This window comes from Bombina bombina, chromosome 3 (genome assembly GCF_027579735.1).
Source record: "Bombina bombina isolate aBomBom1 chromosome 3, aBomBom1.pri, whole genome shotgun sequence".
Lineage (NCBI taxonomy): Eukaryota > Metazoa > Chordata > Amphibia > Anura > Bombinatoridae > Bombina > Bombina bombina.
This window is the reverse complement of record NC_069501.1, coordinates 1,068,534,990-1,068,561,208: the sequence shown is the minus strand read 5'-3', so window position 1 is coordinate 1,068,561,208 and position 26,219 is coordinate 1,068,534,990.

Genomic DNA, 26,219 nt, shown 5'->3' with positions numbered 1-26,219 from the left:
AATGTATTTAATTTAAAAATCCACCTTGATTCATGCTGCAAAATTATTCTATCAAGATGACCTCCTCGCTTATTTTGTTTTAAGCACTCAATGCCCATAATTTGCAGTTTATTGTGATCTGAGTCATGAAAAGACTTGAAATGTCTTGCAACTGGGCTGTCCATGTCCCCATTTTTAATATCATCCCTATGTTCTCGTATTCTGCTTTTCAGCTCTCTGGTAGTCTTACCTACATAGAACTTGGGACATGGACAGTTCAGTAAATATATGACATTTTTAGAAGTACATGTGATTCTTTCCCTCACATAATATGCCTTGCTTCCTGTTTGAGTACTGAAAGTGTTCGATCTCCTCATGTATGTGCAATAGACGCAATGTCCACATGGTGCGCTACCTCCTCTATGCTGTCTGACTGTTAACCAATTTTCAGTCTCTTCCTTTTTAAATTCGCTATGAACCAACATATCCTTGATACTAGGGGCTCTCCTAGCTGTCAGTAGCGGGTACTCTGATATGCACCCTTGGAGTGACGTATCATTAGATAATATGTGCCAATGGCTATTGAGAATGTGCTTCAGTTTATTCCAGTGTGAGTTGTACTTTGTAATTAATCTCACCTGGGTGTCACTATTGTTTTTCTTTTTTGAATAAAGAAGATCACTTCTACATGTCATCCTTGCTCTCACCCAGGCCTTTCTGACTATATTACGTGAATATCCTCTAGATAAAAATCTATCAGCCATTATTCGTGCTTGTTCTTCAAACACCTTTGGTGAAGAGCAACATCTTTTCAACCTTAAAAATTGGCCTATGGGGACACCTTTTTTTGGGGGCTCTGGGTGATGGCTACTTGCTTCCAATAGACTATTGGTTGCTGTTTTTTTGCGATAGATATTTGTGTGAAGTGTGTTGTTTTGCTTAAAGATTTCTATGTCGAGAAAAATGGCGCTGTCTGGACTAATATTATATGTGAGAAACAGATTTAAATCATTTTTGTTGAGAATTTTTACAAAGTTGTGAACTGACCCTTCATCTCCCTTCCAGAGGATTAAGATGTCGTCCACGAACCTGAGCCAAAGCACAATGTGCTTATCGACCCATTCTGAAAGTTCGTGGAAGACATACTTTGTCTCCCAATAGCCTAGGTGCAAACAAATATATTGTTCTTTAGAACAAATTCTAATAAGCATAGAATCCATTCTGTATTGTCCCTGTACTCTTCCCCCCTTAATTCCAAAAAATATCTGGCTGCATTTAAGCCTACTTGATGAGGGATGGAGGAGTACAGGGACTCTACGTCGAGAGTCACCAATAGCAGGTCTTGATCCACTGTGATTTTGTCAAGCTTTTTTAAAACATCACTTGTGTCACTAATATAGGACGATAGGGATTCGAGAAAAGGTCTCAGGAAGTAATCAACGTATCTACTGATACCCTCGGTGGGTCCATTAATGCCCGAAATAACCGGGCGAACGGGTGGACATTTTAAGTTTTTATGCACCTGGGGTATACAGTAGAACGTTGGAAGAATTGGATAGGGGTTAACCAGTGACTGATGTTCCTTTATATTAATTAAACCCTCACTTCTTGCTTTGTTTAAAAGGAAAATTAATTCATTACATGACTTGTCATAGTCTTGATAGGTTACTTTTTCATATTGTTCTTTTACTGACAACTGTCTATTTGCCTCCTTTACGTAGGCATCTTGATCTAGGATGACAATATTGCCACCCTTATTTGATGGCTTAAACACCAAATCTTTCCTTTTTACAAGGTCTTGCAGGGCTTTTCTTTCACTTTTGTTCAAATTGTCACTAACTACTCCAGTGACACCTATCTTATTGATATCTGCCTCTACAGATTTTACAAAGGTTTGTATGCTGGGAGACAAGGACAATTGAGGCATAAACTTTGATTTTGGTTTAAAACCAGTTTTCATTGGGTATTCTTTTTGTGTCTGTTCATTGTCCTGGTCTCCCAGCAGAGAAACTAAGTCCTCCAAGGCTGACATGTCTGCTTCAGAGAGATTAGGGTCTTTAGTCCCCTTATGCTTCCACATTTTTTTCAGGAGAATTTTCCTTGCATATAAATTCAGATCTTTAACAAATTCGAATTTATCTAAAGGATTGCTAGGACAAAAGGTTAGACCCTTTTTAAGTAATTCAATATGTGCCAGATTTAATTCAATAGATTAAATCTGGAGGACTTAGTTTCTCTGCTGGGAGACCAGGACAATGAACAGACACAAAAAGAATACCCAATGAAAACTGGTTTTAAACCAAAATTAAAGTTTATGCCTCAATTGTCCTTGTCTCCCAGCATACAAACCTTTGTAAAATCTGTAGAGGCAGATATCAATAAGATAGGTGTCACTGGAGTAGTTAGTGACAATTTGAACAAAAGTGAAAGAAAAGCCCTGCAAGACCTTGTAAAAAGGAAAGATTTGGTGTTTAAGCCATCAAATAAGGGTGGCAATATTGTCATCCTAGATCAAGATGCCTACGTAAAGGAGGCAAATAGACAGTTGTCAGTAAAAGAACAATATGAAAAAGTAACCTATCAAGACTATGACAAGTCATGTAATGAATTAATTTTCCTTTTAAACAAAGCAAGAAGTGAGGGTTTAATTAATATAAAGGAACATCAGTCACTGGTTAACCCCTATCCAATTCTTCCAACGTTCTACTGTATACCCAAGGTGCATAAAAACTTAAAATGTCCACCCGTTCGCCCGGTTATTTCGGGCATTAATGGACCCACCGAGGGTATCAGTAAAAAAAGCTTGACAAAATCACAGTGGATCAAGACCTGCTATTGGTGACTCTCGACGTAGAGTCCCTGTACTCCTCCATCCCTCATCAAGTAGGCTTAAATGCAGCCAGATATTTTTTGGAATTAAGGGGGGAAGAGTACAGGGACAATACAGAATGGATTCTATGCTTATTAGAATTTGTTCTAAAGAACAATATATTTTTGTTTGATGGCAGACTATTCAGGCAGTTGAGAGGAACAGCCATGGGTGCAACATGCGCTCCGACTTACGCATGTTTGCACCTAGGCTATTGGGAGACAAAGTATGTCTTCCACGAACTTTCAGAATGGGTCGATAAGCACATTGTGCTTTGGCTCAGGTTCGTGGACGACATCTTAATCCTCTGGAAGGGAGATGAAGGGTCAGTTCACAACTTTGTAAAAATTCTCAACAAAAATGATTTAAATCTGTTTCTCACATATAATATTAGTCCAGACAGCGCCATTTTTCTCGACATAGAAATCTTTAAGCAAAACAACACACTTCACACAAATATCTATCGCAAAAAAACAGCAACCAATAGTCTATTGGAAGCAAGTAGCCATCACCCAGAGCCCCAAAAAAAGGGTGTCCCCATAGGCCAATTTTTAAGGTTGAAAAGATGTTGCTCTTCACCAAAGGTGTTTGAAGAACAAGCACGAATAATGGCTGATAGATTTTTATCTAGAGGATATTCACGTAATATAGTCAGAAAGGCCTGGGTGAGAGCAAGGACGACATGTAGAAGTGATCTTCTTTATTCAAAAAAGAAAAACAATAGTGACACCCAGGTGAGATTAATTACAAAGTACAACTCACACTGGAATAAACTGAAGCACATTCTCAATAGCCATTGGCACATATTATCTAATGATACGTCACTCCAAGGGTGCATATCAGAGTACCCTCTACTGACAGCTAGGAGAGCCCCTAGTATCAAGGATATGTTGGTTCATAGCGAATTTAAAAAGGAAGAGACTAAAAATTGGTTAACAGTCAGACAGCATAGAGGAGGTAGCGCACCATGTGGACATTGCGTCTATTGCACATACATGAGGAGATCGAACACTTTCAGTACTCAAACAGGAAGCAAGGCATATTATGTGAGGGAAAGAATCACATGTACTTCTAAAAATGTCATATATTTACTGAACTGTCCATGTCCCAAGTTCTATGTAGGTAAGACTACCAGAGAGCTGAAAAGCAGAATACGAGAACATAGGGATGATATTAAAAATGGGGACATGGACAGCCCAGTTGCAAGACATTTCAAGTCTTTTCATGACTCAGATCACAATAAACTGCAAATTATGGGCATTGAGTGCTTAAAACAAAATAAGCGAGGAGGTCATCTTGATAGAATAATTTTGCAGCATGAATCAAGGTGGATTTTTAAATTAAATACATTAAGCCCAATGGGCCTAAATGAAAAGATAGAGTATGCATGTTTTCTGTGATAATTACGCTTTAACGCAAAAAATCCCTTTAAATTATGTTGCTAGAAGCGTATAGTAACAAAATGTCACACGGATAAGATTCCTCCATATCCATAGTGATATAAGATGTGCAACATGCATATTGATTTTATTGTGATAAGAGCTATGATGCAGCCCCCTTTAAGAAGTTTGAGAATAAAATATGCTCAAAGAATGTAGGTTTGGCAATACATTTTATAAAATTCCAAATATATATCGAAATTATATATGTCGATGTGATGGCAAAGCTTAATACTTATGTGATATGGGAAATGTAATACTCTCACTAGTATACTTATCTAAAGAGTAAAGATTTATGTTCTCTAGAGGAAAGTCTAGGTTAAGGTTGTCTGATATACATAAAAGAATGTTCTCACCAGATTAGATGCTGAATCTGCTAAGCTCCAATAATAAACAAAGTTTTTTAAGCTAATTCCTTAATGCGTAACTGTAGGATAATTCTAAGCATATGAAAGCCATGATGTGGTAATTAATAATAATGTATATAGTAATGATCAGTTCCGACACTGTGCAATTTTCTAACCGTAGTGAATAAGAGTTGTTTAAATCAGCTGTCAAGTAAGCAAATGCTGTTTAAGGGGTGGATTTTTGGAGCCAATGAGAGTATAAAAGTTGACACACACCCCTCAATCAATACATCTGATGAGGCCCCGACACTCAGCCCTATGTGGGAGGGGAGAAACGCGTCATGATTGAGCATGCACAGGAAGTGAACAGCTGTGAACGAGCCAGCGAAATTTGAACCTAGATAACAACGCTGAAGCGTACATGGCGGTGAGCAAGTGAAGAAGCCATAAGTAAAACATGAACATTTCAAGTTTATCTAAGGCTGCATAGTCTTGCGGTGGACGGCCTGGTCTGTCCGGCCATAGTACATTGCGCGTTGTTTATCATAAAGATTTTGTTGCCGATGGAGCCAGTCATATGCACAGCATAATAAGCACAGCAGGAAGGTGTTACCATTTTGCATTGATACCTGAAGGAATTACTTTTACCAGAGCGTGTTCTTAACACTAAGTGCCTGGACTTTTAACATCCTTTAACAAGCAGGACAATCGCAACTTTTGGGGCCCCATGTAAATTTAAATGGACTATGTGGAAGTTAATTCAGACATACAGTTCATATTTTTATGGTCGTATAACATCACAGCTGAAATATTTTGTTACTGTTGCAATTTTGACTAGTCAGCCGGCCGGCTTGTTCTAATGTATTTCATTAGGGTGTAATTGCACGGTTTTAGGAATAGGGTGGAGGGTAGACGGCCTGTTAAAACTGTTTGAGTCTCATGATAATAAAGGCTTTTGACAGACCTTGGGTGCAGCCAGTGTCCCGCTTTGATTGACTTAGATATTTGTTCAATCCTTTCTTAATAAGTTGTATTTGTATATTATTTGGGACAGCTAGCACAGTCTTAAAGCATTGGAAAATTGAGCCATTTGTGCACCACCACACATTTATATATTTTTTGCTTAAGTATATATATATATATATATATATATATATATATATATATATATATATATATATATATATATATATATATATAGATTTGTGGTTAATCTTTCCCCTTTCTGTATGTTTTTTCAAACTAATTTAAAGGGCCTCATTAATTATTTTTTAGTATACAGTATATGTACTGATTTTATTAACACTGATTGTATAATCTTGATTGTATTGTAATTTTACACTATTAAATATATTTTCTAAGATATATATTAGGCTATTACCATTTATTAACTTTTATAACGATTATATTTCTGCTAAGGTAGACCCTTTTAGGTTACCCGTAAATTGTATTTGTGTACTACCCCGCTTTCAGCGCCAGTATTTCCGCTTAAAAAAACCTAAGCTCCACTTTGCCCTGAAAAGGGCATTTGGATGGGCATTGCTCTTAAAAGGGCATTCAGATCTATTGCAGCCCGAAGCCCTAACCTAAAAATAAAACCCACCCAATAAACCCTTTAAAAAAACCTAACACTAACCCCTGAAGATCCACTTACAGTTTAGAAGATCCGACATCCATCCTCAACGAAGCCGGGAAAAGTCCTCATCGAAGCGGCAAGAAGTCTTCAACAAAGCCGGGAGAAGTCTTCATCAAGGCGGCATCTTCTATTTTAATCCATCCAGCGTGGAGTTGCTCCATCTTCAAGACATCCGTCACAGAGCATCCTCTTCCAACTAAGTCTTCTTCCCGAATAAATGTTTCTTTAAGTGACGTCATCCAAAATGGCGACCCTTAGATTCCAATTGGCTGATAGAATTCTATCAGCAATTTGGAATTAAGGGTGAAAAATCCTATTGGCTGATGCAATCAGCCAATAGGATTGAACTTCAATCTATTAGTTATATTGTAGCTAGCTCAGGGTTTATTTTATAGGTAAGTATTTAGTTTTAAATAAGAATTATTTGGTTATTAATAGTAGGGTTTCTTTAGCTTTATTATTATTTTTTTTTTCAATATTATTTTTTATTGAAATTTAACAAAACAACAATATTTAACATAACATAACAGCAATATGACATAAATCCTTATACATAGTGAGTCATAACATTGGTTTAGAAATTGCTCTTAATTGACAGTTATATGGCATGTTCAATTGTTATAGAATGATAAGACTCATCTTATGGTCGTTTCCAACATATTCATCTAGTTTTTGGTTCTTTCTATGGAAACAGAATGAAAGTTCAATGACCACAGTCACTAAATGATCAGGGGAACTGATATAAACAGTAAGCTCATCAAACCAGTATTCTTATATATATTACATCTTCAACAGTTAACCTTAGTATATTATTCCTTTGTATACATCACAGTCCACAATCTGGCTTTCCATATAGTATTTAACCTATCTATTCTGTCGTAACGGTTTAGCCGTGACCCGTTCAATCTTCACACTCCTTTTCCCTTTCATCCGGCTTTTGCTAAGTAATATGTTTCCCAAAAGAATAACATGTCAGCATAGAAGTCTAGTTGATCAATGGTATAATAGAAGTATCTTTCTAACTTCAGATTTGTATGCATCTGTGTGACCTACATTTGTAGGGCTGGTGTGGCTACTGACTTCCATAATCTTGGTATGATTTGCTTGGCACTACAGATAGTTAATTGTAAAAGTGCTGCATGTTGCCAGGGTCCAAGTTAAAGTTAATCCCTAAGATTTCCTGTATGGTGGTATGTATGTCTTGCCAAAACGTTTCTACTCTTGGGCATGTCCACCATAAGTGATATGGTGTTCCCTTCTCTGTACATTTACGCCAACATCTATCGGAGGCTTGTGGAAAGATGTATTTTAAATGCTGTGGTGTGAGATACCATCTACGTAAAAACGTATAATTAGTTTCCTGAAGTGCTGCTGAATGAGCATCTTTTCTTGTTTTGTGAAATATAGTAGCCCATTCTTTTTCATCAAGGGTGTACGGTAACTCTTTATGCCATGACACTATTGTGCTGGATTGCATTATTGTGAGAGGTGTGATCAGTAATGAGTAAAGGATTGATATTGCATGCAATGGTGATGATTGTGAAAGACATACGGCTAGATTTAGAGTTTGGCGTTAGCCATGAAAACCAGCGTTAGAGGCTCCTAACGCTGGTTTTAGGCTACCGCCGGTACTTGGAGTCAGTGATTAAAGGGTCTAACGCTCACTTTTCAGCCGCGACTTTTCCATACCGCAGATCCCCTTACGTCAATTGCGTATCCTATCTTTTCAATGGGATCTTTCTAACTCCGGTATTTAGAGTCGTTTCTGAAGTGAGCGTTAGAGCTCTAACGACAAAACTCCAGCCGCAGGAAAATAGCAGGAGTTAAGAGCTTTCTGGGCTAACGCCGGTTCATAAAGCTCTTAACTACTGTACTCTAAAGTACACTAACACCCATAAACTACCTATGTACCCCTAAACCGAGGTCCCCCCACATCGCCGCCACTCGATTAAAATTTTTTAACCCCTAATCTTCCGACCGCCACCTACGTTATACTTATGTACCGCTAATCTGCTGCCCCTAACACCGCCGACCCCTATATTATATTTATTATTATATTTATTAACCCCTAATCTGCCCCCCTCAACGTCGCCGACACCTGCCTACACTTATTAACCCCTAATCTGCCGAGCGGACCTGAGCGCTACTATAATAAAGTTATTAACCCCTAATCCGCCTCACTAACCCTATCATAAATAGTATTAACCCCTAATCTGCCCTCCCTAACATCGCCGACACCTAACTTCAATTATTAACCCCTAATCTGACGACCGGAGCTCACCGCTACTATAATAAATGGATTAACCCCTAAAGCTAAATCTAACCCTAACACTAACACCCCCCTAACTTAAATATAATTTAAATCTTACGAAATAAATTAACTCTTATTAAATAACTTATTCCTATTTAAAGCTAAATACTTACCTGTAAAATAAATCCTAATATAGCTACAATATAAATTATAATTATATTATAGCTATTTTAGGATTTATATTTATTTTACAGGCAACTTTGTAATTATTTTAACCAGGTACAATAGCTATTAAATAGTTAAGAACTATTTAATAGTTACCTAGTTAAAATAATAACAAATTTACCTGTAAAATAAATCCTAACCTAAGTTATAATTAAACCTAACACTACCCTATCAATAAATTAATTAAATAAACTACCTACAATTACCTACAATTAACCTAACACTACACTATCAATAAATAAATTAAATACAATTGCTACAAATAACTACAATTACATAAACTAACTAAAGTACAAAAAATAAAAAAGAACTAAGTTACAAAAAATAAAAAAATATTTACAAACATAAGAAAAATATTACAACAATTTTAAACTAATTACACCTACTCTAAGCCCCCTAATAAAATAACAAAGACCCCCAAAATAACAAAATGCCCTACCCTATTCTAAATTAATAAATTTAAAAGCTCTTTTACCTTACCAGCCCTGAACAGGGCCCTTTGCGGGGCATGCCCCAAGAAAATCAGCTCTTTTGCCTGTAAAAAAAAACATACAATACCCCCCCCCAACATTACAACCCACCACCCACATACCCCTAATCTAACCCAAACCCCCCTTAAATAAACCTAACACTAAGCCCCTGAAGATCTTTCTACCTTGTCTTCACCATCCAGGTATCACCGATCCGTCCTGGCTCCAAAATCTTCATCCAACCCAAGCGGGGGTTGGCGATCCATCATCCGGTGGCTGAAGAGGTCCAGAAGAGGCTCCAAAGTCTTCCTCCTATCTGGCAAGAAGAGGACATCCGGACCGGCAAACATCTTCTCAAAGCGGCATCTTCGATCTTCTTGCATCCGGTGCGGAGCGGGTCCATCTTGAAGCAGCCGACGCGGATCCATCCTCTTCTTCCGTTGTCTCCCGACGAATGACGGTTCCTTTAAGGGACGTCATCCAAGATGGCGTCCCTTGAATTCCGATTGGCTGATAGGATTCTATCAGCCAATCGGAATTAAGGTAGGAAAATTCTGATTGGCTGATGGAATCAGCCAATCAGAATCAAGTTCAATCCTATTGGCTGATCCAATCAGCCAATCAGATTGAGCTCGCATTCTATTGGCTGATCGGAACAGCCAATAGAATGCAAGCTCAATCTGATTGGCTGATTGGATCAGCCAATCGGATTGAACTTGATTCTGATTGGCTGATTCCATCAGCCAATCAGAATATTCCTACCTTAATTCCGATTGGCTGATAGAATCCTATCAGCCAATCGGAATTCAAGGGACGCCATCTTGGATGACGTCCTTTAAAGGAACCGTCATTCGTCGGGAGACAACGGAAGAAGAGGATGGATCCGCGTCGGCTGCTTCAAGATGGACCCGCTCCGCACCGGATGCAAGAAAATCGAAGATGCCGCTTGGAGAAGATGTTTGCCGGTCCGGATGTCCTCTTCTTGCCGGATAGGAGGAAGACTTTGGAGCCTCTTCTGGACCTCTTCAGCCACCGGATGATGGATCGCCAACCCCCGCTTGGGTTGGTTGAAGATTTTGGAGCCAGGACGGATCGGTGATACCTGGATGGTGAAGACAAGGTAGGAAGATCTTCAGGGGCTTAGTGTTAGGTTTATTTAAGGGGGGTTTGGGTTAGATTAGGGGTATGTGGGTGGTGGGTTGTAATGTTGGGGGGGGGATTGTATGTTTTTTTTTACAGGCAAAAGAGCTGATTTTCTTGGGGCATGCCCCGCAAAGGGCCCTGTTCAGGGCTGGTAAGGTAAAAGAGCTTTTAAATTTATTAATTTAGAATAGGGTAGGGCATTTTGTTATTTTGGGGGTCTTTGTTATTTTATTAGGGGGCTTAGAGTAGGTGTAATTAGTTTAAAATTGTTGTAATATTTTTCTTATGTTTGTAAATATTTTTTTATTTTTTGTAACTTAGTTCTTTTTTATTTTTTGTACTTTAGTTAGTTTATGTAATTGTAGTTATTTGTAGCAATTGTATTTAATTTATTTATTGATAGTGTAGTGTTAGGTTAATTGTAGGTAATTGTAGGTAGTTTATTTAATTAATTTATTGATAGGGTAGTGTTAGGTTTAATTATAACTTAGGTTAGGATTTATTTTACAGGTAATTTTGTAATTATTTTAACTAGGTAACTATTAAATAGTTCTTAACTATTTAATAGCTATTGTACCTGGTTAAAATAATTACAAAGTTGCCTGTAAAATAAATATAAATCCTAAATTAGCTATAATATAATTATAATTTATATTGTAGCTATATTAGGGTTTATTTTACAGGTAAGTATTTAGCTTTAAATAGGAATAAGTTATTTAATAAGAGTTAATTAATTTTGTTAGATTTAAATTATATTTAACTTAGGGGGGTGTTAGTGTTAGGGTTAGACTTAGCTTTAGGGGTTAATACATTTATTAGAATAGCGGTGAGGTCCGGTCGGCAGATTAGGGGTTAATAATTGAAGTTAGGTGTCGGCGATGTTAGGGAGGGCAGATTAGGGGTTAATACAATTTATGATAGGGTTAGTGAGGCGGATTAGGGGTTAATAACTTTATTATAGTAGCGCTCAGGTCCGCTCGGCAGATTAGGGGTTAATTATTGTAAGTAGCTGGCGGCGACGTTGTGGGGGGCAGGTTAGGGGTTAATAAATATAATATAGGGGTCGGCGGTGTTAGGGGCAGCAGATTAGGGGTACATAGGGATAATGTAAATTGCGGCGGTTTACGGAGCGGAAGATTAGGGGTTAATAATATAATGCAGGGGTCAGCGATAGCGGGGGCGGCAGATTAGGGGTTAATAAGTGTAAGGTTAGGGGTGTTTAGACTCGGGGTACATGTTAGATTGTTAGGTGCAGACGTAGGAAGTGTTTCCCCATAGGAAACAATGGGGCTGCGTTAGGAGCTGAACGCTGCTTTTTTGCAGGTGTTAGGTTTTTTTTCAGCTCAAACAGCCCCATTGTTTCCTATGGGAGAATCGTGCACGAGCACGTTTTTGAGGCTGGCCGCGTCCGTAAGCAACTCTGGTATCGATAGTTGCATTTGCGGTAAAAATGCTCTACGCTCCTTTTTTGGAGCCTAACGCAGCATTTGTTTGAACTCTCGATACCAGAGTTAATTTTATGGTGCGGCCAGAAAAAAGCCCGCGGAGCGTTAACAGCCCTTCTACCGCCAAACTCCAAATCTAGGCCATAGTTTTTCAAATGGTGTACAGTCTCTTGTAATCCAGTTTTTATTTTTATGGGTGTCGAAGAAGTGTTTTAATTGCAAATATTTAAACCATTGTGAAAATTGAGGGATATCTTGGGATATGAATTGTTGTTTGGGAAGCATTCTGTCACCCTCAATTAAGGTGCAAAATGATATAAGGTTTTAAAGTTTAGTCTGTGTCGTAGGTGTCATTGGTAGTCCTATCGGGAAATCAGAGTTTGCATAGACAGTTGTCAATGGTGAGGGGGTTGAGGATAAATGAGGGTATTTTCGTACTAGGCTATACCATATCGCTAGCATTTCTCTTATAATTGGGTAGTTTTTGACAGTCTGCGGGTGATTGCATGGTTGTTGCCAGCATAGTGTACTCAGCTGAGGGGTCTCTGTAATCAGATGTTCAAGGTGAACCCATAGTTTACCATCTTCTGTTGCATAAGTGCACCAGTCTAGGATTCTGTGTAAAAATACTGAGGCCCTGTATTTGGCCGTATCTGGCACCCCCAGTCCGCCATTCTGTTTTGAAAGGTATAGAGTGGTTTTCGCTATTCCAGGTGTTTTTTTTTCCAGATATATGCATTAATCATACTTTGTAGTTTAGGTATATAAGGGTCTGGGAGAGGTATGGGGAGGGTTTGGAATATATAAAGAAACTTGGGAAGTAAGGTCATCTTAACTACTCCAATTCTTCCTATCCATGAGATGTGTTTACTTAACCAGTCGAGGTCTCTTTGGTTAAAGTGTGTAAAAGGGAATTATAATTGAGATGTACTAATCGATGAGAGCATGCAGATATGTGTATTCCTAGATATTTCAAGGACTCTTTCTGTAACGAGAATAGAGTCAGGAGCTGAAGGCCTCGTATCTCGCTCTCCGATAAGTTCAATGGTAAAATTTCAGATTTATTTAGGTTGATAGAATAGTTTGACATCTGCCTGTATTCAGTGAGTACCTTCTGTGCCGCAGAGAGAGACGAACTGGGGAGGACAACATAAGTAGTAGGTCGTCTGCATAAAGAGCTAGTTTATGATGAGTTATTCAGTTGAATTCCTATTATGTCTGGGTCTGTTAAAAGTATCGTTGCTAGGACTTCAATAGACAACACAAATAAGAGGGGTGATAGTGGGCAGCCCTGTCAGGTTCTAATCATAATTTGGAAGGGGATAGATAGGATTCCGTTTTCACGTATTCTAGCTGTGGGGGATGAGTATAGTGCAAAGATTTGATGGATAAAACTGTCTGATAGGCCAAATTTTCTCTAAGTCAATTTAAGGAATGTCCAAACCAATCTGTCAAAGGCTTTTTCGAAGCCAGTTGAAAGTAAAACAAAAGGAAGGTTATGTAATTTAGCGTATTGTAAAAGATGAAGGACTTTCACTGTATTATCTTTCGCCCCTTTACGCGGCACAAAACCAACCTGATCTGGGTATATAAGTAGGGGGAGGAAGTTATTTAATCTATTAGCCAATACTTTAGAGTAGATTTTAAAGTCTATGTTTAAAAGGGATATAGGTCTATAATTTTTTACTATGGTTGGGTCTTTGTTTGGTTTAGGGATCACTGTCACCGTAGCTTCTAGCAGCAAGGTAGATAGAGTATTACCATGGTCTATATAATTAAAGATGGCCAAGAGGTAGGGGTTCAGTATGTGTTTGAATTTCTTATAATAGCTGCCAGTGAAGCAGTCTGGGCCAGGACTTTTACCCGGTTTCAAGGAATCTATGGCTGATTCAATTTCTTTGGCTGTAAATGGGTGTTGTAACTGGTCTACATGATCTTGTGATAGTAGAGGAAGAGTCACATTTTGTAGGTATTATTCACACTTAAGTTTATGATCTACTTCAATTCTGTTAGGAGTAAGATTATACAATTCAAAGTAATAGTTACAAAAACTTGCTGCTATCCCTACAGAATCCATATTTACGTTACAGGATGGGTCAAGCATTCGTGGGATATGATTGGCTGTTTGTTTAACTTTTATTGCTCTGGCCAGCAGCCTACCTGATTTGTTGCCTTCTATAAAATATTTTTGCTTCAATTTGAAAGCTTGGACTTGAGCATCAGATTATCTCTTAATTTGTCTGTTATTTGGGTCAGTTTAGTCTTAATTAGAGTATCTTTTGGGAATAGTTTATGTTGTCTATCCCAAAACGTCAGTTGGGTCATCAGGTTGTTATAAACTATTCTGTTCCCTTTGGTTAGTGTTGTTTTCCATTTGATCAATTCTCCCCTAATGAAACATTTATGTGATTCCCATAAGATGAAGGGGTTTATACCTGGAGTGTCATTGATCTGGAAGAATTCCATCAGGAGACTTTCTACTTGGCCTATGAAGGGCTTATTTTTCAGTAGAGTCTCATCTAAACGCCACTGAAATGGTTTCAGTGGGGTTAGTGCTCATGTTAGTTTGCAGAGAACTGCCGAATGGTCTGACCATACGATTGGGAGGATCCTAGCATCAGTCAAGAGAGATATTGTAATGTGGTCTACTAGGATATAGTCTATGCGGGTGTGCTTTTAGTTAGGTGCCACAAAATAAGTGTAATCCCTTGTGGTGGGTGAAAGCTGTCTCCAAGTATCATGAACTCCAAGTAATTGCAAGTCTTCGTGTATAGATTTGAGAGCTTTTTTAGAGATATGTGAATGGCTAGTCGAATTGTCCAAGGTAAGGTTAAGGGGGACGTTCAGGTCCCCTCCTATAATAGATGGTCCTTTAGTAAAGGATATAATAGAGTTGGTGGTCTTACGGAAATAGGAAGCTTGTAGTGTGTTAGGGGTATAAACATTTACCAGCATCACGGTCTGCATAATAAGAGTCGGGAGAGTGCCAAATATCTCCCCTCTTCATCACTGTCTACCCGTTGTGTTTGAAAAGGCATAGATTTGTGTATTAATATGCTGACTCCCGATATCTTTTAAATCTATATGGCTATAATGATAGTGTGTAGGATATGTAGTAGCGAAGAAAGGAGGCTCTTTCCCTGACGCAAAGTGGGTTTCCTGTAAGAACAGGATATCGATGTGTTTGTGTTTAAGATCTTTGGAGGCTCATTAAACCCTTTGACATTTAGTGTAAGCAATTGTAACTGCTTTCCCATTACTCTAGTGTAAATGTTTCAGGGATAGGATTTCTCTTTTATAAGTCAAGTGTGGATGTATGGTTAACATGTAGCCTATTAGAATAACAGCTTTGTATATGTCATTATACTCATTCAGTGTGACATACTCTCTGTGGTACTTCAATATAAGGTACATTCTGTCAATAATATACAAACAACAAACAAACATATTAAATAAAAACAACATTAACGACAATTGCCGCATGAAAATTAAACTTGGGAGAGCTGTCTGACTCCCCTTTTACAATGTATTGGAGATAAGAAAAAACATTATGTAGGGGATACATAATTCAAACCAATTATTCTAACACAGAATGTATTTTGATATACAGGTCTATCAGTTACAGTTAAAGCGAGGCTCTGTTACCCAAAAGATCTATATAAGATTTAAATGCACATCAGGTAATGTGGAACACTGGTACTTTATTGGATTTACAAACTGAGAACCATCACCCCCCTGGGTTTGAATCGTGAATGGGACATGAGCTATTTCGTGGAGTAGTCACATTAAGATCTATGTACTTGAGTACACATATGTGTACATCTGTACATATGTCTATATAACAAATTCCATCGTTTAGGGATACCATTATCATAATAATTCAGTAATTCAATATAGATAAATAGGATATGTGTTGTTTTTGAAAAATCATTTCCAAATGGTAGTCAACAACATATCATTAATTGGGCAATCCTATTATATATGTGAATTATGAATTATGTATTTCATAAGTAGGTTTTCTTGGGTTTTTCTTAGGGAATTTTCATCCTAAAACTTCATAAATAACTTTATCATACTTATTGGTTATGTATAAAGTATATGTTTTGTGTGTTTTTTGATGGGCTTTCATAAATTCCTGCAATGGTTTGCAATTCTAAATTGGTAAAAAAAACTTTTTGCAAATCTTTACAAATTTCTTTTTTGGTCTTTTTGATGACCCATCAACCAGCATAAATGATACTTCAGTTTCATAGTAATTTTGGATTTATGTATAGAATAGCCAAGCACTGTTTAAAATGTGCTTCTTAAATTATGCAATATTGGGGTCTTTTTTCGGTATTTTATGCAGCACTTGATAAATAATATATATAATAGTTGAATAGTGTAATTACATTTAAACTGGCTTGTGAGGACTGCTTTTTTCTTACTTAGCAATGGGGGCATGCAAATAGGATCATTTGTTTTTTTATGAGATATGCATATATTTGTATTTTATGTATGTGTTGTTTCATTTAATTGTATACAGGTGTATTGGTCCTTTAAAATAGAGGTATCATCACCTGACAAACTTACCCTATGATTAAGTGCCTAACAGGGCACGAAACTAGTCAGGGAGTTTGGAGCTGTGTATTTTTTTAGCACATGTCTAAATAAAAGTTATATTTTTTAACATTACGTTTTGCCCTGCTACTCCTTTGCTAAAGTGCTGCTGTACTTGTTTCTTGGAACACTGGTACTTTACCAACTTATATCATGTCCAAAGTGTCAAGATAGTTCCTCTGGTGAGATTGTGGGTTGCTTCCTTGATTTTTTAGCTGGAACTATTTGCCACGGGACTATTTGCCACGGGACTCTAGGAGGTCGAGATGACATAAGCTGTCCTGAGTGTGGTTGTTCCTCTGGAAAAGGTAGGCCCTTTGGTGGCATTATGCTAAACGTTTCACAGAAGGATTGAGCTTCCAACATCGATTTGCAGATTAATTTCTCTCCTTGATGAATTACAATGAGGGAGCATGGAAAACCCCAGCGGTAAAGAATTATTTTTTCCCTGAGAATCATGGTGAGGGGTTGAAATTCTTTTCTCATTTGTAGTGTGCGAGGTGCCAAGTCTGTGTAGATTTGAATCCTCCAGTTCTGATATGTGATGTCTTTTTGTTGTCTAGCCGCTTTTAAGATTTTCTCCTTTGCTTGGAAGTCTTTTAATTTGAGAATCACATCTCTTGGCGGGGCTTGGTCCGGTGGTTTTGGTCGAAGTGCTCTGTGTGCTCTATCCATGGTAGTATCAAGAGATGGGCCTAACAGGTGTGAAAATAAACCTGCTAGGAATTCAGAAAGTGTATTGGGCAACACAGTCTCAGAAATTCCTCTGATTCGCAGATTCTGTCGTCTCTCCCTCTTTTCCAAATCTTAAATTTTGTCTTGAAGTTGGAGGATTTGTAGATCCTGCATGTCAGCTGTTGTTTGCAGATTAGATATCTCTGACTGGTTCAGGTCATTATCCTCCTCCAAAGCTTCTACCCTTTGGCCCATTTCAGTGAATACTTTTCTGATACCAGCAATTTCCTCTTTAATGCGTTGACGCACTTGTGTTACCAGGTTATTGAAATCTTGTTTGGATGGCATTGAGCGGAGTAGTTCCATCGATATTTGAGTGGTATCCATCAGTTCTGCTTCATCTGGGCCTCCAATATCGGCTGCTTAGATAGTGGAGTCTGATCAGGCAGTTTAAAAAATACATTCACAGTTTGGTGTGGGGTGTTTGGAGCTTTGTTTGGTTTATCTGGTTTATTCTGCTTTCTATGAGACATTGTTGATCTTCAGCAGGGATAAGCTTTAACCAAATTCAGTATGAGCCCCTGTGGCCACCTGTTATGACATATAATGCTGATGCTGACAATTTGCAGTTAGGAGGTTCTCCGGTAAGTGTTAAGCAATAACTGTGTCTGATAATGAGTAGCAACTGTGAACCTGTGCCTTCAATGCCACTAGTAGATACCTGACCTAAGTCACCTTAAAAAATAGTCACAACATAGGGCACAATGCCAGATATAAAGCCCCAGGTATCTCGCTCTTATACTTTCTGTCTCCAAAAAAGCGTGTTATAAACTAACCTGAACGTCCGTGACAAGATGAGAGATTTTGCTGCGTGTTTTAGGATATTCCTTATAGACTGATTTTTGTCAAATGTGCATGCTATTTCAGGTCATAAGTATATGTGGTAGCAGTTATTAGTATGTCCAGCCTTTTGTTTTAGGTGTTCCCTATTCAGAGTAATGTTGTAGAGTGCATTGTATATTGCAACTTATGTACTGCCTGTCAGGGTTTCAAAAATAGCTGCAATTGGGTAGGCCTCATTTCTTGGCGTAGTTGAACAGTCTGTGTGTTACGGTTATAAGCTCTTCCCTTTCAGGTATGCATGAGATTTGGGGTTATATAGGACATAATAGCGTTGAGGGGAGCTTTAGTTTGTTCCTCATGTACTTACAGTTATTTGTCGAAGGCTCTTTATCGGCTTGTGGCGTGCACAGCTCTGTGTATTTACAGCCTGTCAGAGCTCCAATATGGCAGCTTCTTTAGTAGGCCTCACACTGTAGCAGCACAAATAAGTTGTGGCCAAAAGGTTTCCGAAACTCACTGAGTCTCACATTGTAGTCAGGTGTAGTTCATTAAGCTTTTGTGTTAGATTGGCTATGGATTTAGCCCCCGTTTGTAAGATCCAGAGATTCAGACCTCGTAGCTCACCTAAGCTGCGGCCATTCCCAACAGATGCCGGCTCCGCCCCCCTCTTTAGATTTATTTTAATTATATTTAAGTTAGGGGGTGTTAGGGTTAGCGTTAGACTTAGGTTTAGGGGTTAATAAATATAGTATAGTGGCGGCGACGTTGGCGGTGGCAGATTAGGGGTTAATAAATGTAGGTAGGTGGCGGCGATGTTAGAGACAGCAGATTAGGGGTTAATAATATTTAACTAATGTTTGCAAGGCGGGAGTGAGGCGGTTTAGGGGTTAATATGTTTATTAGAGTGGCAGCGATGTCGGGAGTGGCAGATTAGGGTTTAATAATTTTATTTTACTGTTTGCAATGTGGGAGGGCCTCAGTTTAGGGGTTAATAGGTAATGTATGGGTGTTAGTGTACTTTTTAGCACTTTAGTTATGAGTTTTATGCTACAGCTCTGTAGTGTAAAACTCATAACTACTGACTAGAATGTGTTACGAATCTTGCGGGATAGGCTGTACCGCTCACTTTTTGGCCTAAAAAAAGCTTGTAATACTGACGCTATGGAAGTCTTATTGAAAATAGACTATACGCAAATTGCGTAAGTTGATTTTCGGTATGGCCAAAAAAGTGTGCGGGACAGCTGTACCTACAAGACTCGTAATAGCAGCGGTAGTAAAAAGCAGCGTTATGAGGCTTAGCGCTGCTTTTTTACTCATAACACAAGACTTGTCATCTAGCTGTTTGTTTGCAGGAGGATCACTACAGTAAATTTGCAAATATTATTCAGTTATGACAAATGTGTCCCATTTATGCCAGAAAGAGGACAACATAAAAAAATAACTTTTGCTATTGAGCCCACACTAATTATTGCAGCCCCATTGCTTTTGCTTTTATTTGTTCCTACAAACCTCACATGGTATTTTGACATTACCAATTTCTTTTAAATCTGACACTACAAGAAAGGCAAGAGAAGGGAGGAGCGTGTGAAAACAGACCATTTGCAATGAAATCTGCAATGAAATCTCACCGACCTAATTTAGACAGAATATTGAGACTTCTCCATCAGTCTAACAAAGGTAAGACTGCAATGAAGAGGGAGACACAGGATATATAATATATAAAATATACATACTGCAGCTTTAATTTTTACATCCATCAGATTGATTTTAAAAATAAAGCTGCAGTATTTTTATATATTTTTAAAAAAAAAGTTAAATGGTTTATTTTAAAAATTAACTGACAAAAAGGGGTGAGGTACTTTTGGGCCAGGAGGAGACACCTTACTATAAAGTTTAACCAAAAGGATTGCCAACAACCCCCAACACACACACATCTCTACATGCATCATATCATAGCAGCAGAAGTGTGGTGTCTATTAGCTTTTGCTGCTCCAGCCTCCAGGGATTCATTTAAGACATAATAATGACTTTCCTAATAAATGTAATATGGCATCAATTGACGGTTGACCTGAAGCAGCCAGCGCCCAGCACCACCGCCTATACATTAAAGCATTTGTCTGTGACACAATCAAATCCTTTAACCCCTTAAGGACCAGCGACGTACCCTGTATGTCGCTGGCCTATTTTTGGGACTTTATTGTTTTATAGCGCGGTCTTGCCACCAGCGTTGAGACTGCTTTATTCCACCTAGCCTGCTGGAGGGAGGGAATTAATAACGTGTTCTTGCTAGACTTGTGCTATTATGTCCTGAAAAAAACCTTAACGACCAGTGACATACAGGGTACATTGTGGTCATTAAGGGGTTAATGTATATAGGCGCTTGCTGCTTTAGGTCCACCGTCAGTTGATGCCATATTACATTTATCAGGAAAGTCATTAAGTATGCTGTATGCCCGCTCTGTTCTCCGGCCTCCTCTGAGATCCCCACCATAACCATACCTCCTCCTACCTAACTCGTCTCTTCACTTGTCGTCTGCGGACTGCCTGGGCCGGCCATCTCTGTCTTGGGCATGCTATCAATGATATCATCACTCAACTCACATGGCTCTTAGATGGTGTGTGTGAGCCTCAGTCACGTGGAGTCAGGCTGCTCATCCTGCATGATTTCTCCCTCTCAGAGAAGGGAGTAGATAGTAGGCAGGCAGTGCAGCTGTGCAGCAGCGCAAGTAAGATCCATCTCCTCCACTCTCTGACACCACACAAACGCACAGCGTGTCCACATTCCCATAGGCTATAGCAATAGCTGGGCCAGCCCAGGGACAGGAAGTTGTAAGACTAAGTTGCATAACTTGCGTTGCACTTGCAGGCACAGGGAGACAGCCAGAGCCAGCGGGCATGGTAAATGGGCGAATGATCGACAACAATAAATAAATAATAAATTTAATTAACAACATTATTACTTACATTCATAATACATTTATGTACCTCACTGTCTCATGATCTTTCACTCTGCGCAGCACTAGCCGTTGCTAGGGACACATCGCCTCCTTCCCTGCTCCATGTCAGAGGCTGTGTCAGCTCCTGTTGTGTGCGGCGCTGACATCATTTCCGCATGCTCTCCGCTCTGATGATGATTGGGATCCCCTGTGGCGCGAATCCTGCGCCTATGTAAGTTGCCATTCAGCAATCTATCACTGCCCAAGTATAGGTGTTACTTTGTGTGCTCCTGGGTGTGATAGATTGCTAATTGCTGGATTGATATACTGCTGCTGAACTCTGCTTGTCTAACCACTTTGCCTGTTAACCCCTATTGTTCTGGATTGCCTCTCTGTTGCCAAGCCCTGCCTGCCTGACCATTCTAGTCGTTTACCACTGATCGGCCTTTCTTTGATTCCCTGCCTGTTGCCGCCGAGACTATCCTGCCTGTGTTGAGTGCCGCTTACCTCATCTTGCAAGCTTTTTCTGCTCTGGGATATTCCCTATCATTCCGGCTCAACGCTGGGATAAGAAGACTATTGGCCGAGCTCGGTCTGATAGTGGAATATCCCACGAGCATTACATTATACTTGGGCAATGGAGCTAGATGAGGTAGCAAGAGTGGTTTATCTTCAGGGACAGATGTTGGGAACCCATACCACACAGTTGCAGAGTATGGATTCCAAACTAGAGGCTATAACCACTCAACTCTCTTCACAAGTTGCAGCGAGAAATACCGCTCCTGTTGTTGTACCAACAATCTCTGCTCCTACTGCTGAGGTTTATTCCCCTGCTTCTGGAAGTATGACCCGGATACCATTGCCTGACAAGTATGAAGGTACTACTGACTCTAAGGGTTTTCTTAACCAATGCAGGCTGCACTTCCGCAATTATCCTTACACCTTTCAGTCTCACCAGTCAAGGGAGGGTCACCTTTGTCATTTCCTTACTGAAAGACAAAGCCCTAGCCTGGGTCTCTCCCCTTTTGGAACAGAATGCTCCACTCCTGAACGATGCTGATGCGTTCATTTCTGCACTTACTTCTGTGTTTGGAACTTCTGGCCGTACATCTTCTGCAGAATTTTATCTCCTGGATCTCCGCCAGTGCAATAGAAATGTGGCACAATATGCTGTTGAGTTTTGCACCTTCGCACTAGAGACCACTTGGGATGGCAGTGCCCTCAAGGCAGCCTTTAGGAGGGGTCTGCATGAACGCAACAAAGATTAACTCACTTATTGTGATATTCCCTCTTCTTTGGATGACTTTATATCACTTTGCATCAGTCTAGACTCTCGCTTCCAGGAGAGACAAGTCGAGAGAGACAGAATTCAGAGAGTCCTTCCCTCCCATCCTTCTATTCGTCCAGTTTCTGCAGTGTCCTCTACCCCTTCAACCTCTCCAGCCACCCCAGTAGAGGAACCCATGGATCTTTCCTCCTTCAAACCCTCAGAGTCTGAAAGACATAGAAGAAGGAGATTAAGACTATGATTTTATTGTGGTTCTAACTCCCACCAACTAAAGAACTGTGACATTCGGCCAGGAAAAGCCATGTTTAGGGGATAACACTGGGGTACCTCTAAGCATGATCACTACTAAATCCCCTCACTCCTCGTGGATTCTGGTACCTTTTACTCTTACCTTTCTTCAGAATTCTGTCCAAACTCAAGCCTTCATTGACTCGGGGGAAGCTGGAAACTTGTTGGTTCACCGTTTTATGATTCAAGCTTGCTTACCTCTTCTGCAGAAAATACATTGTCTCAAAATAACTACTCTGGATGGCACCCTCCTTGGTTCAGAGTTGATCCATTTTGAGTCAGCACCCCTGACCCTGACTGTGGGAGTCCTTCATACAGAACAGCTGAAGTTAGAGGTCATTCATTCCCTAGAACAACCTGTCATCCTTGGTCTTCCTTGGCTTTGTATACATAATCTGCAGTTCGACTGGGCTGAAGGACAACTGGCCTCCTGGGGTACCTCCTGTTTCCACTCCTGCCTTGCTAAAGTCACTCCTCTGTTCTGTATTCCCATAGCCAGTCTTCAGACTCCTTCAAGCCTTCCCTCAGTCTACGCGGATTTCGCAGATATGTTTGAGAAGAAAGCAGCTGCCACCTCACCGTCCTTATGACTGTAAAATTGACCTCTTTCCCAGAGCCCACTTCCTAAAGGGAGGACTTTTCCACCCTCCAAAGCTGAAACCAATTCCAAAGAGGAGTACATCCAAGAGAATCTTGCTAAAGGATTAATTCGTCCTTCCTCCTCTTCTGCTGGGGCATGCTTTTTTTTCGTCAGTAAGAAGGATGGTGGGCTCCGACCCTGTATCGACTACAGGGTCTTGAACAACATAACTATCAAGAATTGCTACCCCATTCCTTAAATCACTGAACTGAGTGACTCACTCCAGGATGATCGCTTCTTCACCAAGCTAGACCTACGTGGGGCCTACAATCTGATTCGTATCTTCCCAGGCCACGAATAGAAGACCGCCTTGAACACAAGATCAGGGCATTATGAATACCTTGTAATGCCCTTTGGGCTTTGTAATGCCACTGCAGTCTTCCAGGCATTTGTCAACGATGCCTTCCGTGACCTCCTCAATCGCACTGTCATTGTCTACCTGGATGACATCCTTGTTTTTTCTTCCACTTTGGAGAATCATCATAAACACGTGAGACAGGTACTTCAATGTCTCAGAGACAATTCTTTGGTGGCCAAGCTAGAAAAATGTGAGTTTGATCAAGTTCAAATCCAGTTCCTTGGTTATGTCATCTCGAAGGAGGGTTTTGCCATGGGTCCTGCTAAACTCACCGCAGTTTTAGAATGGCCTCAACCCACTTCATTAAAGGAAGAGATTCTTGGGGTTTTCCAATTATTACTGCAAGTTTATAAAGAACTTTTCTCAAACAGTCACTCCACTCAATGAATTGACAAAACAGAACAAACACTGTAAACATTGGCCACCTGAAGCCATGAATGCCTTCCCTCATCTGAAAAAGGCATTCTGTTCTGCTCCTGTGCTCCACCATCCTGATCCTGACCTACAGTTCACTTTAGAGGTTGATGCCTTAAATATAGGGGCTGGAGCAGTTCTAACCCAAAGGGATCCTTTAACCTCTAAGTCGCACCCTGTAGACTTTTTCTCTAAATGCTTTACTTCTGCAGAGAGGAATTACGATTTGGGTAATCATGAACTCCATTCAGATTCTCACTGACCGCAAGAATCTGACTTACCTAGAGACTGCTCATCGACTCAATCCAATACAAAAAATTAAAAACACTAAAAATACAAAAAATAAAGAAAACCTACCATTACAAAAAATAACAAACAAACTTATACAAAACAATAAAAATTATTCCTATTCTAATACCCTTTTAAAAAAAAAACACCACAAAATAAAAAAACCCTTGTCTATAATAAACTACCAAGGGTTCTTAAAATGGCCTTTTGCATGGCATTGCCCTAAAGATAATAGCTCTTTTCCTACGAGAGAAAAACAAACACCCCCTAACAATATACAAACCTCCACCCCCCCAAACCCACGAAATAAAAATAAAGTTAAACCTAATCTACCCATTGCCCTGAAAAGGGCAATTGTAGGGGCTTTGCCCTTAAAGGGACAGTCTACCATAGAATTGTTATTGTTTTAAAAGATAGATAATCCTTTTCTTACCCATTCCCCAGTTTTGCATAACCAACACAGTTATATTAATATACTTTTTACCTCTGTAATTGCCTTGTATCTAGGAACCTTCTTCCAGCCCCCTGATCACATGACTGTGACTGTTTATTATCTATTGTCTTAAATTTAGCATTGTTTTGTGCTAAATCTTAAATAACCCCTGTGCCTGAACACAGTGTTATCTATATGGCCCACGTGTACTTTCTGTCTCTTTGTGTTGAAAAGAGATTTAAAAAGCATGTGATATAGGCAGCCCTAAATTAGCATTTGAGCCTACCTATGTTTAGTTTAAACTAAGAATACCATGAGAAAAAAAGCAAATTTGATGATAAAAGTAAATTGGAAAATTAAAGTCCTATCTGAATAATGAAAGTTTAATTTATACTAGACTATCCCTTTAAAAGGGCATTTAGCTCTTTTGCTGCCAAAGCCCCAATCTAGAAATAAAAACCCACCCCAAAAGGAAAAAAATACATTACAGAAAATAACAAACAAATTATCAAGAATTATTAAAATTATTCCTATTCTAATACCCATTTAAAAAAAAAGCACAGCCCAAAATAAAAAACCTAGTCTAGAATAAACTACCAATAGCCCTTAAAAGGGCCTTTTGTAGGGCATTGCCCTAAGTTAAACAGCTATTTTACCTGGAAAAAAAAAATACAAAGACCTACTAACATTACAAACCCCCACACCCCCAAACACCCATGAATCATCTAATAGAATGAGAGCTGCTTAAATTCTATTGGCTGATTTGAACAGTCAATAGGATTTTAGCAGCTCTAATTCCTATTGGCTGCTTCAAATTTTTCAGCCAATAGGAATGCGTATGAAGAGGATGCTCCACGCCGGATGTCTTCAGGATGGTCCCGCTCCGAGCCGCCAGGATCAAGATAGAAGATGCCGCCCGGATGAAAATAGAAGAGGCCGCTGGATGAAGACTTCTCACCACCTGGATGAGGACTTTGCCGCGTGGATGAAGATAGAAGAGGCCGCCTGAATAGAGAATTCTCGCCGCTTGGATGAAGTTTGTTCAAGTGGGACTTCAAAAACTGTAAGTGGATCTTCAGGGGTTAGTGTTAGGGTTTTTTTTTTTTTCTTTTCTTTTTTTTTTTTCAAAACAGCTTTATTGAGTATGAAAATGCAAATTTACATCTGGAGTATAACAGTAAAGATACAACAGAGGATCCAAATGCATATGCAAAATAATGCTGTTACATATATAGTATAAACATCAATAAACCATTAATAAAATATTACATCTTGTCAGAAAGCCTCAGTTGTAGGTATTATAAAGAAAGAAGTAATGCACATCTGTTACAGCCATGGGAAATATATTAGCAATCCCACTAATTTTTATTAAATTTATTCAGGTGTAGGATTCGGTCTATGCTGTTGTGTTATGTTGCCAACGTATGTCTCCCACATTACCTTCATCTGAGTGAATTTATCTAACCTTTTGTTTCTTATGTAAGCGTACTCCTCTAGATCCATGATGCGACTCATATTATTTTGCCACTGGACTAATGTAGGGATTTCTTTATGCTTCCAGTTTCTTGCCACTAATGATTTGAAACCATTACTTGCTATATATAATAAGTTCCTCTTATATCCAGGGATCCTACCACTTACTATGTTAAATAG